General features: G+C 33.9%; 1 protein-coding gene across 23 annotated transcripts in view; it reads left to right on the forward strand.

The window, feature by feature from the left end:
• The window catches only part of ADGRL3 (adhesion G protein-coupled receptor L3), an 856,207-nt gene that overhangs the window by 235,271 nt on the left and 605,962 nt on the right, over positions 1–14,974 (forward strand). Inside the window, exon 1 of one of the 23 annotated variants that reach the window (XM_072775189.1) lies at positions 11,960–11,977. The exons of the other annotated variants lie outside the window; for them this stretch is intronic. The gene's annotated coding sequence lies outside the window, so the exon portion shown is untranslated. Of the gene's footprint in view, positions 1–11,959; positions 11,978–14,974 lie in introns of those variants that run through there. 23 annotated transcript variants of the gene reach the window in all.

Raw genomic sequence — 14,974 nt, forward strand, 5'->3', positions numbered from 1 at the left:
GATTTCCAAGATTTTCTTAGGCCTCTGTAACTCGTTTTCCCTAGCTACCTGGAAAACTTTACAGAGACTGGTAACATTTTGTATTTCTTGGAATTCCTTATGCTCAACATTGTGTTACCCATTGTCTTTCTGCAAGCAGTTTTTGATAAAATTATAAGGCAAATGTGCTCCCAGTGAGGTGATGAATGTGAATATGACAGAGTGGAAAGAAGTTATGAATATTTTAATATCCCTTTTAGGAATTTGCATGCTAAAATGCATATAAAAATATAAAACTGTCTAGGTATTGGAATCACTGTGTCACTTTCACATTAATCTATTTAATTTCCTTCATAGTATTAAGTATTATCAGAAAGAAATCTATTATCTGTCTATCTCTCTATTATGTTGCATTTTTGTCTATTTGATACATAGGCTAGGCTCCATAGCATACTTGTTTGTCCTCACAGCTGTGTCCTCAGCATCAGCATAGTACCTGGAACTTAATAAATATTAGTTGAATTAATAATTAATCAAAAACATGGAATGTTAATACCCTAAGATGAAACCTACAGGTTATGTTACTCTCATTCACTGGGTTTTAAGTTAAGGGAATGACATTGAGCTAAACATTATATAACAAAATCTAAATACTTGTAAAAATAACAGTATTTTGTAAGATTCTACTCAATTAAAATTTTCTGATCTGGACTGCATCTGATAAGGAAGCTTCTCTGTAAATCTATCTGACATGTATTAACTCTGAGGTCACTATACTTACAAATTATTGAAAGAGTAAAATAGACCGTAGGAGGTTGAAAGACATTGTTTGATAAGAGAAACGATGTATTTTTTAGCTTACACTTCAGTCAAGATTTGGTCTCAAGTAATGTTTGAGGGTGACCCTTATAAATCAGAGGTGCCCTTTTTCTGCTAAGGAAACAGATGTAAATATGTTGGGTGACTTTTTATGTTAATCAGCTCTTTTGTTTATCTTGAGCAAATGACTCTTTGGAGTGTAAATTTCAGAAAAAAATATTCTATCTTTACCATTTCACCTACACTTATCCTACATCTTTGACACCCTTACTTATTTCATCACCTCTGTTACCCTTGCACAACATACATGAATATACTCAACACGTTTAACATGTCTACATGTCATATACATAAAAGTATTGTAATTCCAGCTATTCCCATCAGTGGTGTATCTGTCCTTGACTGTTTTTTATTTAAAGTCTTGAATTTAGATTTTTTTTTCATATTTCATTTGGAACCTGACAAAGTTCAGAAAAAAGGAGTTAGTACTTGTGCTGCTCAAGTCATGTAACAGGTGATTCAAGCCTATTTATAAAACACCATCTGTTGTCTCATAGGACTTCTCAGATTTATCAACTGTGTTCAGTAGATTCCTTATAGCTTGTGAGTAGCTTTTCTTAAGAGAGCATGATGAGAGTGATTTTATAAGAATCTAACACCTGTAGATGGTAGTAGTTGAATTACTATTTGAAGAATTTGAGATCTAAATAGATATAATGTAACGCAGTATGTTGTGACCAATGATGTTGTACTCATTTCTCCTGTCAGGATTTGTATTGTTCTACATTATCATGATTCACATTGTTCCTTGCCTTTTTCTTTTCCTTTTCTTAATATTAGTGAATAAGATGATGAGGAGGAGGATAGCAACAAAAATACCACTGATAACAGGATTACAGTTAACTTACTGAGGTTAATGTATAATAAATCATGTGTGGTTTAATTTAAATATTACATATTTGACCCTCACAACATTTATGACTCAATTCAGGTCTCTGAGTGACTCCCTACATTTATTTTTTTCTGCTATTCCTCTTCTTTTTGTACTTCATCTCTCTTGCCAAATTGATCCATTCTTGATGTACCAATTTTCGTTTCTTTGCAGATAATTTTTTTAAAGATTTATTTATTTATTTGTTTATGATTGAGAGAGAGAGAGAGAGAGAGAGACAGGAGGAGGGAGAAGCAGGCTCCATGCTGGGAGCCCGACCCGGGACTCGATCCCTCGATCCCGGGACTCCAGGATCGTGCCCTGGGCCAAAGGCAGTAAACCGCTGAGCCACCCAGGGATCCCCGATAATTTTCTTTTTTAAAAAATATTTATTTAGGGGAGCCTCGGTGGCTTGGTGGTTGGGCGTCTGCCTTCAGCTAAGGGCATGATCCTAGGGAGCCAGCTTGTCCTTCTGCCTGTGTCTCTGCCTCTCTCTCTGTCTCTCATGAATAAATAAATAAAATATTTAAAAAATGTTTATTTAAATTTAATTGAACATACAATGTATTATTAATCATAGAGGTAGAATTTAGTGATTCATCATTTGCATACGGTGTTCAGTGCTCATAACTTCAAATGCCTTCCTTAATGCCCATCACTCAATTACTCTATGCCCCCCCAACCCCCTTCCACCACCGTTTGTTTCCTAGAGTTGAGTCTCTTATGATTTGCCTCCCTCTGTTTTCATCTTATTTTGTTTTTCCTTCCCCTATGTTCATCTGTTTTGTTTCTTAAACCTCACATATGAGTGCGTGAAATCATGGTATTTGTCTTTCTGTGACTGACTTACTTTGCTATGCATAATATGCTCTAGTTCTATCCACATCATTGCAAATGGTAGGATTTTGGTTTTTTTTGATGGCCGAGTAATTTTCCATTGTATATATATAACACATTTTCCTTATCTGTTCATGTGTTTATGGACATCTGGGATCTTACCATATTTGGGTATTGTGGACCTTATGGCTATAAACATTGGGGTGCACATACCCCTTCCAATCACTATGTTTATATCCTTTGGATAAGTATCTAATGGTGCAATTGCTGGGTCGTAGGGTAGCTCTTTTTTTAGTTTTTTAACTAAAAAACTCCATACTGTTTTTTTTAACTAAAAAACTCCATACTGTTTTCCAGAATGGTTACTCCAGATTGCATTCCCACCAACAGCGTTAAAAGAGTTCCCTTTTCTCTACATCCTCGCCAACAACTGTTGTTTCCCCTTTGAAGATAATTCTTAAATTGATATCTAAAATCCCAGACCTCTCTTTTGACTTCCATTCTGTATTTCCAAATGCCTGATCAGTGCCTCTGCCTGAAAATGCCCTACAGATTTCACTGTCTTCCTACCAATATTTACCTCATATTCTTGGTTAATATTCTCATTATCCTTTTAAGATATCCAGACTTACAACATTCTTATTGTCTCTATTCTTTCACTTGCTTTCTACAAACAGGAGATAAATAATATTGATTTTTTATACTATTTTCCTTTTTATCTATATCTACAGCATCCTTCAGATACATAAAATTCTTTTATATATCATTACTATTCAGCATGTTCTAAAGCCTACAAATAGCCCTACAAATTATTCCTACATGTTACTGCTGAATAATCTTTCTGAAATTATTGTAAAGATTCTTTTTATACTCTAACAATCTTCATTGCCTACACATTTTACAAAAAGAATTAGAAGGCATGCTTGCCATCTTGGCATTCACTGTCACCATAATTGCATGTCAACAAGTATTGGTTACATCTAGAAATCTCCTTCACAAATCATAAACTTAAATCAAGCTAGACAACTTTTCATTACTTTTTAATATGTACAGGTCCTTGCTCATGGCTCTTTTATCTCCCTGGAATATCCTATTCCTCCTTCCAGTCTTATTGACTGCCTTCCTGAATTGAACTTGTCCTTCATTCTGTTTAGATAACTTTTCCCAGTAGAAAATAATCTGTTCCATGAGTGAATGGAACATACTTGATTCAGCCTTTCTTTTCCAATGTAGATATTCAAGAAATGTTTATTGAATTGAACACGCTTCATATAAATTCTAATATTGGCTACTAAGTTATAATTTTATAGCTCTTAGTTCACATGAAGTGCTATATTTGCTGGAATGATATTGATTCTGATTATGAGCATATTGGTTGAATATGCTTTTTCTATCGTTATCACTTTTGGCTAGGTAGTATGGTTCAAGCTGTTGTTCATAATACTCTTGTTTAAAAATTGAGAGGATATTTATGTTGCCCAATGAAGATTATGAATAATAGATTCAACTAAAGGTATAATTTGAATTCCAGGGAACAGATAGTTATCTTCCTTAAAACACAAATAATTTATCCTATTCCTTATCAAATATTACTCAGTTCAGTAAAACCTATTAATTCAATAATTTTGAGTTTGAGAAAACATTTGGAGCACTTAGTGTGTATATTATATTGCGTGTCTGAGAGATAAATAAGACCCCCTGCATGTATTTAAAATAGAACACCAGGAATTAACAAATAAAAATATTTTGATGGTAACTATAATGTTAGTCCAAATTAAATATTTGGGAAATAGCAGAGTTGTTATTTTGCATGAGCAGATTATATCTGAGTTGAATATTGAAGCATAAGTCTGAGTATAGGAAAGATATTACAAGTAAAGGGTAGAGTATTAGACCATTTTTCGAGGAATGATGTTGCATCACCCTTGGGGAAGTGTTTGTGGAGATTGGAATATCAGATACATGGGAGAAAATGATCAGAGGGTACAGCTTAAAAGTAGTCTGGAATAGGTCACAGCGAGCCATTTAAGCAGAGATGACACAATCATATGTATAGCACTGCAAATCTTAGATTAGAGAAGCAGAACTGGCAGGGAGATCATTGAGGAACCATATCCAGTAATCCAGGAGAGAATATTGTGCTTGAAGTGGAGGAGGAAACAATAATGAAAGAAAGCAAGTGTGAGAAGGAAAAGAAAATCATACTTACTTGAATGTGGGTCTAAAGGACAGAGTAACTGAGGTGTTCATCTTGAATGCTGGGTGGCTGATAATGCTACTGATTTAATAAGCAAAGCAGGTGAAGGGGTGCCTGGGTGGTTAAGTGGCCAAGTCTTGATTTCAGCTGAGGCCATGATCTCAGGATCATAAGATGAAACCTGTCTTGGGCTTCATGCTGAACTTAAGTCTCTCTCTCCCTCTGTCTCCCCCCACCTCCTCTGTCAAATACATACATACATACATAAGCAAGCAAGCGAATTTGGGAGAGAGAATAAGCATAATGAATTTGTCTTAAGTTTGTTAAATTCTTAGGCTTATATCTAGGCTCCTTGAAGTCAAAACACAATTATGCAACTTAATAATTTATACCTGAAAAATACAACGTAACCATCTATTACAGATCTTCATTCCTAAGATGGAAGTTTTTTGTTTGTTTTTTTGTAATGACTAGAACAAGGAAGTGTAAAACATTCATGTTCAAGATGCTCATTGCTATGGGGCATTTTCATTTTTTGTCCTAAATTATGTTTAATATAATGTGTCTTGAAAAGATAAAATGGATTGACTATAGCATTTTTTAAAAAGAGGTTAAAAGACTCAAATACAAAACCAATTTTGTTCTAAAACTAGTGTTGTGGTTCTGACCCTTTTCTTGCTAAATTAAGTCCGTTTTATATCAATGAAGTCATATGGCTTGCTCAACTAAAGGCCACTTCGTCTTTGTTTTTTGCAACACAGTCTTTTCACCAGCAAATGAAGTAATTTTCCAAACCCATTGCAGCATACACAGCTACATTCTTTATAAATACTCTTTTTTTAAATGTTAAATGAGGATTTACAGGAACTCATGCTCTAACAATATTTCAGTACTTGTTTTTTAAACTTACTTAAAAAGTAATGGACTTGTTTCTTTCTAAACAATTGGAGCCATGTCATTTTATCATTAACAAAGACATTATTTATTATCACTGCTCATTTTTTAATGTTTATGATCTAAAGAAAGTCTTTAAGATGTCCAAATAAAGTTAACATATAAGATAGCCAACTTTTAACTTCTTTTTATATTTTGTTAAATTTGAAAATATTTACTGATCATATTATGTACACTTGATGTGATCATGGTTTTTCTTTATTCTAGGCCATTGCTGTGGGAGAAATATACAAATTCATAACACATTTCGTTCTCTATACTCTCTCTATTCCTCATTGAAAAATCATATATCAGTTTTTCAAAAGAAGAACAGGATGGAGATTAGTCATATCTAACTTCAAATATCAAAACTTTTTTATTGTGACTCGGTGAGAATTATGGTGGGTACAAGGACAAATTCCACTATAAATTATGTGAGATTTATATAAAAACCTCATTAATTCATTAACACAGGATTTAGATGGTTTCATTTTCAGTGGGTATCACTTTAAATTCACTGCAAATATATTTGATTCTGATGCCTGAATCCGTGTGTGCTCTTAGTTGAAAAATAATGGCTGAATTCCTATTATGTAGTACCGACAGAGAGACTATATTCACTGTAATAAAAAGGCACTCCTTGTTCACAATATCAAATCAGTTCTATATATTTAATATCAAAACATTTAGCATGTGATGCCATTCTATTTGTGAAGGTATATTTGCATTGTTTCTCACTTGATGTGTTAGTTTCATGTGATTAATTCCTTCAGATGAGTGCTTTTAGGAATATTAGGTTTTGTCTATGGCCATCGGCCTTTGATACCATCCTCCCAGCCAGTCAGTTCTTGAATTTCTAGCTTTGTCTCCTTGTCCAGACTCTTGGATTGGCCAGTGGACCTCTCCCAACCTCAACATGCACAGATTGGATGAATAGTATTTGTCTTAATATCTAGACCCAACCTCTGACCTGAGCTCACTTTACTTCAACCTGGATTTTATTCCCTCACTCCAGTTTTTGTAAACCTGGGTCTCTAATGTTTAATCTCTTTGCTAATCTTCTAATAAATTCCAGAGATCTTGTTCTTGGCACTAGATCTTACTTTTTGTGGATTCTTGCATTCTTTTTATCATTTACTTTTGTCATTTGATCTTTTATTATAGATACCCCTTTGTGTCACTATTTCTCAATTCACTCAGGCTGCGCTTTGTTTTGTATAATCCAGTATTGGCTTTCAACCAACCCCAGTGTGACCTGTATTGTCATAGTCTACATGGTAGTTATAAACTAATCATGTACCAGGTTTTATCATTTTCTTTCCCTCTGTAATCCCTGGATTCTTAGAACAAACATTTTTGAATAGGTTTCTTGAACTTGAGAGATAGGATTGATAACTGACAAATTATTAAAACATGATACTTCTATGTGGGATTTCCTTTCGTATTTTAGATTCTGTATCTTGGAAGGAAACCTGGGCCCTGGCCCTTGCTTGATGCTGACAGCATAGCGCTACCTGTAGGAAAAGATGTATTTTGCATGTCCTATCTAGGATAGTTGAGGAAATTTAGATGAGCACATTGAAGTCAGGGAAGATTTATTGCCTATAAAGACAGGGCAATCTTGTTTTTGTTAAATCCCTGGAATTTTGCTCCATGGCATGCATAGAGGTGCATTATGTTTTGTTTGAAATCAGTAATGGTGTGCTGATCAAATCTTCCCCTTCTTCTTTCTCGGTTGTAAACAGCCAGGTGTGTATTTATTTAACTTCATGTAGGCCTACGCTAGAACAAAAAAAAAAAATGTATTTGCTAGTAAATTATTTGTGATTGCAAACCTGAAAGAAATAACTATTAAGGAGAAGTGGACATAGAGACAATAATGAGAGCTAAAATACTTGGCAAAATAATTCCAAATAGGCTACTGGTAACAATGAGCCTGTCTGTGAAATTTGGGGCAAGTTATTTTACCTCTCTTTGCTTCAGTTTCTCTCCTTATTTGTGGAATGAAGACAATAACAGTACTTCAGAGATTCTTGTGAGGCTTAGATGACAAATGTATATAAAGTGCTTGGGGCACTTCTCAGTATATGAATTCTTTGATCTGTGTCGCACATTATATTCTGTGGACTTTAGGTTAAAATTTGATTCAAATATATATCATTTTGTCTTAAAGGACAAAAATGGCAGTTGAGGTTATATATAGGGAAGTTGAAATTGGACAGTGAACCCTTTTGCTAGTTGCTGAGGGTTGTTGGGTTTATGAGCTAACTGATCACATAATAAATTGAAGTGTTCACTTTGTCACTTAGGTTTTTTATTAGAGTTAGGTTTTTAGCTCACCTTTATAAATATGTAGTAAGAAATCTTAATAAATCACTTTTAGAATTTAGAGTGATATTCTTTGAATATTCCAGACCAAAAAATAATATACATATAGGGAAAAATAATCAGCTGATTTTCTAGTCTTTTGGAGTTTTTGGCCACAGGTGTGTATAATCTGTATAGACTTTATTAAGAATAATGGAGTATGGATGGATATGTTGCTCTACTTTGGCTAAAATGAAACAGAAAGAAGAGCTTTGACAGTTTTTAGAATGATACCATTTTTGAGCTTTTCCTTTTCTCTATACTGGTCTTCCATTTGACTTTTCTCATATCAGTACAATTTCAGTGCCGTTAGACAAAATATTTAATCATATGATATATTTGGACATTCATGTGCATTGCTTTCTAATATCTACAAGATTGTCATGTACAGATGTATAGGTTGTTTACTGTACAAATCAGGAGCCAATGAAGCCTGAAACCCAGACTCTGCCTTCACTTCCCAAGATCATGAACTCTAATATGGAGATGAGTGTGCATGGATAGGGAGTCCGTTTTGAACACAGTTGCATAAAGTTGTCATATGGGCTAATAGCAGCCCTAAGTATCTGGATCTGACATTCATCTAATGTCAAAGTGACAATAAGCATTAGATAATATCATTGAATTCTCTATCAGAGATGTGTTATGTCCTAGAGTTATTCAATGGTAGTTATGATTATTCTACAGAGATACTTTTACTGCCCACTCTCCTACTCCTCTCACATTCCTCTTTTAATTATTCAGAACAAACTCTTCCTAGACATTTCATTATTCTCTTTTTATTAAACAAATAAAGGTGGACTGTGCAATTTTAATTAAGACTAGAATTCACTCTTGTAACTTAAACCTAGAGTTGAAGGTTAAGATCACTTTATTTCTCTATATTACTTTAGATTGATAAGGTATTCTTACAAATAATGCTAAGGGTCCTGGTAGAGTGTTAAGAGGAAAAGTCAGATTATAAGGGTTTAATGAGTGATGTATTTGTGAGAAAATGGAAATCATATATGATTACTTTATATATGAGAGTTAAAGGGAATTTAAAATATGAAAAAAAAATGAAGGGATGATTTTGTTTTTAAGTTCAAAGTTTCTGAGAGGCATAGGATCCTATAGCTTCCTTTACCCTTATTGTGAATGTATTGATATTCCATCCTTTTTATATACTACTGCTGGAGTTCTTATTCAGGCTCACCAGTTCGTAGTTGTATATGTACTTTGTGCCTTGGTTTCCCAAAATTAAAACAAAGGTGGTAGGTGTGGGTACTACTTACATTTTTGTGTGGTTTGAATATCATAAAGCACATAAATAAGAACAGTGCTGGTCAAATGTGAATTATTGTTTTTTTAAGATTTTATTTATTTGTTTAAGAGAGAGACAGAGATAACAACAGAGATAGCATGAGCAGAGAGGAGAGGGAGAAGCGGATGATCTGCTGAGGAGGGAGTCCAATGCAGCACTCCATCCCAGGGCCCTGAGATCATGACCTGAGCCGAAGGAGACGCTTAACTGACTGAACCACTCAGGCGCTCCTTATTTTTGTTCTTATAATTATTTATAATAACTTCTTTCATAAGCTATTTAGTCTTTCATCTCTAAATTTAAGTCAGTGCTTATTTTGATATCTTTTCCATTTCCCACAGTAATATGATATGTACATTTTTTTTCCATTTTAGTGTTATATTCAATTTAATATTAATTTGGGAGTTTTGAGAGTTTTAAATAAAAAATGGATTAAGGTAGCAGCCCCTGGGTGGCTTAGCAGTTTAGCACCTGTCTTTGGCCGAGGGTGTGATCCTGGAGTCCCAGGATCGAGTCCTGCATCGGGCTCCCTGCATGGAGGCTGCCTCTCCCTCTGCCTGTGTCTCTGCCTCTCTCTCTCTGTGTCTCTCGTGAATAAATAAATAAAATCTTAAAAAAAAAAAAAGGAAATGGATTAATGTGTGACAAGAAACTGCCCCAAAAATTCATTCCTTCAAAGGAAGATTTTGCATTATCATTACCTGACCTCACCATCACTGGTTAGTAATTCTACCACTGTGGGATTATTTTTTGGTCTTATATTCTTAGATATATTTTGTAAAGCTATATCAAAATTAATATTTTTAAAGATGTGGTGAAATATATGATTTAAATTAATCAATTAAGAAGTTGCCTAAAATTACATTATAACCTATTAAAAACATTAATTATTTCAGATTAGTAGAATATCACATTGCTTTTTCTAACAGACATGTCTAGAAAAACACTATTGTGTTCTTTTCCTTGTAAGACTTTAAATTTCCTATTACAGTTATTAAATATATTGGAGAAAGCTAGATTTTCATGGACTAGTATTAGTTGTATTCAGTGAAGTTGTTGAATATTATCATTTTAGTTTTAGTCGGCTCTTCTAGAGTCCTCATTTAGTCAGCTGAAAATTACGTAATCTCCCCAAAAAATTAAGTAAGGAAATTACATGGTACATAGTCCTGTTCTCTAGATGATGATAATTTGTAATAAAAATTTTACATTTACATTTTTAGTTAAAGTCAAGTTAGAGAATGTTACTAACAACAGAGTGTTATGAAAAACAAACAGAATGCGTAGTCCAGACTGGGTGTCTAAGAAGTTGTGTGATTTGGGGAAAGTCATAATGACTTTATTGGGTCTAGTTATTCTTCGAACAGATGGAATTTCCTAGTTGTTGACATTTACATGTAATGCAATTATGTATATATTTCAGTTTAAGACACTATGTTAATGATTTCTATTTTCCCTTACTGTTTTTTATTCTATCAGCTTGTTTTAAGTGCAGTTGTTTATTATTGAAATCTAGGTTTAATAAAGTGATCTGGTGGGAAAAAATACTGATATCAACTTACATATATGTGCTTGTGGAGTTGCACAATTATAATAGTGTTGAAGTTTGACAAGATTATTAAAAATCTAATCTGGAAGTGTAAATAGTTGAAAAGAAATTTAGTGATCGGTTACTGAGCACTTAATGTTTGCTGCCTTTTGCATTCATTATCTAATTTAATAGTTTAAATCATTTTAAAGGAGTAAGTTTGGTACACGAATAGTCAAAAAATCATTAGAATAGTTTGGATAGGTCAGAAGCAGACCCTAGAAGATTTTTACATGAACTGAATGGATATATGATAAAATAGATGACTGAAATATATAAAAAGGTGATTGAAGTATTTAAGAACTCTTCCTCTCAGGATTTGTTAGATATTTGTGTAAAAATGTATTGACCATCTTTCATGCTATATGACTAACAAAGTATAGGTGGTTTAAATATATACACATAAAGCATATAATATTTTCATTTAAACATGGGCCAAATACTGCTTACTTTTGAATGGTGAAGGATTTTATAAGCTTACACATAATGAAAAATACCCCAAGGATGTACAAGAAGTGTTGAATGTCAATAAATTCAACAATTTCCAGATTGATGATAGACCAGTCCAGGTACTAACAAGGTAAATAAACAATTTTATTTGCCAATAGATTAAAACAAATAATAAAAATAAAAATTCAGAGTAGTCTGCATACATGGTGGAGAGATGAGCAGTATTTTCGAGTATAAATGGACAGTGAAACTTTGAGCTCAAGTTCCTCACCAAAGGATATAGAGGTGCAGAAAACCACATCTGAGTGAGTGAGGCTTACATTGTGTCTTCTGGAAGCCCAAATGTAATCTTCAGACTCTCTTTTTCTGTATGTATACATAATATATGTATTTTGGAGTAGCTCAACACATAGCTTAACCTGGACACATTCTGGACACCACAACAACTAGTTAGTAACCCTCCTTAATTTTTCCTTATCTCAGTGAAACAAGACTAGGGCTCAGTTTCCCAGAAGTCATCAGGAAGTTATGGTAGTAGCAGGCACACCACCTCAAGACCTACAATAAGCTAAGGTTAGTATATACTGAGCTCTGATTTTATATCACTTTATTTTCAAAGGCCTTGCATTCTACCTACACAAAAGAAGTCACTAGTAGTAATGGATGTTCTATACGTTGTCCAGATGTCCCTTTCTAGTACTTGTGACTCCATTTGCCTGGAGTGTGGCTGCTTTAGGCTAATAACTGAATCTCTCTACAGGGATTAATCATATTCTCAATCCCATTATTCAGAAAGTTTATGCTTTATGTCCCTTGGATTGATTCCTGGTGGTAGCTATTGACTTGCATTTTCTCATATTGTTATTTATATAACCTTTAGACAGTTGGATATTAGCCTGTTGAGTCACAGAATTATTATTTTAGTTTGTAATGGATGCCACATTGATGGAAATTTAAAAAAAATTGCTGAAATCCACAGATTAAATATGTTGCTTTCTTCTTATCTACATTGACTCAGAGTTTATCACAGGAGAAAATTAAGTTGATTTTGACGTATTTATACTTTACAAAGCCATGTTGGTTCTACATAGTACCTCATGCTTGTGCAGATAATTGAAAATTGATTTGAACTCACAGGTATACATAAATCTGTAATTTATAATTATTGTCCATTTCTTATTTAAAGACATAGTTTTACGTCTACCATACTGATTGAGGGACTTTTGTTAGCCTCCACTAAATGCTTCATTTTATTTAAAAAACATTATAATAGGTAGTAGCACTAGGAATAATACCTAAAAATTGCATAAGTACCTACACACATAAACTATATACACATGTATGGTATATATACAAGTAAAGATAGATATGGATGTATAGATATCTATACATATATCAAAATATATGTATATCTACATCTGTTTTTTCTATAGTTACTTTCAAATTGCTGTCTTTGTTCATTTTTTTTTTAATTTTTATTTATTTATGATAGTCACAGAGAGAGAGAGAGAGAGAGAGAGAGAGAGAGAGGCAGAGACACAGGCAGAGGGAGAAGCAGGCTCCATGCACCGGGAGCCTGATGTGGGATTCGATCCCGGGTTTCCAGGATCGCGCCCTGGGCCAAAGGCAGGCGCTAAACCGCTGCGCCACCCAGGGATCCCTCTTTGTTCATTTGTTAACTGTAATTGAATTAGCATGGATAATCCAGATAGCCAGTATTTCAAAATTGCACAAATTGTTTGGTATCTGCATTTATATTTTATTCGTTTTAGGCTCTATGAGCTTTCATTTGGTAAGAATGCTTTCTATTTCCCATGTGGTTGATGGAAATAAGTAGTATCACCTTTCAAACTAACAAAAGTGGGCAGCCCGGGTGGCTCAGCGGTTTAGTGTCACCTTCAGCCCAGGGTGTGATCCTGGAGTCCCAGGATCGAGTCCCATGTCAGGCTCCCTGCATAGGCCCTGCTTCTCCCTCGCCTGTGTCTCTGCCTCCCTCTCTCTCTCTCTCTCTCTCTCTCTGTGTGTCTCCCATGAATACATAAAAATCTTAAAGAAAAAAAAAAAAAAAAACTAACAAAAGTGTGATTTCAAACCAGACTTATATCTTCCTTATTCCTAGCTATTTTGCTAAGTTGGAAATAGAGACAAAATTTAAAAACTATGTGATTTATATAAGTGAAGATTATTTTATGTTAACAGAGGTTTAAGGGGTCACTAAAAAGTAAAAACTTGAAGAGTAAGGTTAACAACTAAAAATACTGTCAATTGTATCGCTTTATTTTATTATTTTTAAAGATTTTATTTATTTACTTGAGAGATTGAGAGAGAATGCAAGCATTCGTTTGTCATTATTGTTGGATTTTTTTTGGCTTCTAAGACTAGATAAATACAAAGGCTAATTTCTCTGAATGATCATGTATTCTAATTTCTAGAATGATAATTCTAATAAAATAGCAAAATTTAAAAAGTGCAGTTTTAAATTTGTAATCTAAAACATGAATAAACTGACCTGTTTGAGGGTCATGTTAAGGTAGTTTTATTCCAAGTAGCCTCTCCATGTTTACCCAATTGCTGTTCTGAATGGCAGCCTCTTGTGCCATTCTGTGGGCAGAGAGGCAACTCTTGGTGGCTTTTGCCTTTATAATTGTTTGCTATTGTTCATAGCTTCACCTATAAACAAAAGAATACATTTTATACTGTGTTTTTTTCCTGAACTTTCCATTATCTTTAATTTTATATATATAATACCATGTTAGCCAGTATTTTGATTGGGATTACAAAGTTGTTAATGGTCGCAGTTTTTAGTAGAATATTTTCGTCAACAATTCTGTGATTTGGCATTAATAAAGAATTCTTGAGAAAGTTACTTCTGGGATTTAAAAATGCTCTTAAAATGATAATAGCTTTCTCTTTGCAATTTATAGATCATCTTCAAAAAGCAGCTGATATGTAGACTTTAAAACATTTTGAAGCCTGTAGTAGTGAAAAATCCATTATTGCGATATTTTTTTCTGGCAAAGAAAGTACTTGGGCATGAAAAGACCTCAAAACCCATGTCTAGACATATCAATTTTAAATAGCAATTTGCTGTGAAGAACAATTAAAATAAGGTATTCCTGCAAAAGAGATGAATATGCAAGACAACGTAGTTTAAACTCACATACAATTTGTAAGAAACATTTATAATGGAGAAGTAAAATGTAGTGCTGTAAGAGAGAATGTATGTGCACCAGTCAGATTTCAAATCCTGGTTCTGCCAGCTATTTGCTGAGTGGCCTTGGGCAAGTTACTTATATTCTCTATTCCTCAGTTTACTTATATAGAGATTCGGAATACTATTAGTTCTCACTTTGTAAGGTTGTTGTGAATATTAAATGAGTCAACATATATGTCAAGTGCTCAGCAAGGGCCTGCCAGGAAGGGACATGTCACCTGCCATAGTTGCCTTATCCCTGAATTATAATAGTTCCTGCAGCTCTGAATCACCTGAGGTTTTAATTAAGCAACTGCCATGACTAAGGTTCACCTGTACTTAGCAGCCTTGGATGAGAAGCTAAGACCTGTACTTCT

The sequence above is a fragment of the Canis lupus genome, chromosome 14 (assembly GCF_048164855.1).
Source record: "Canis lupus baileyi chromosome 14, mCanLup2.hap1, whole genome shotgun sequence".
Lineage (NCBI taxonomy): Eukaryota > Metazoa > Chordata > Mammalia > Carnivora > Canidae > Canis > Canis lupus.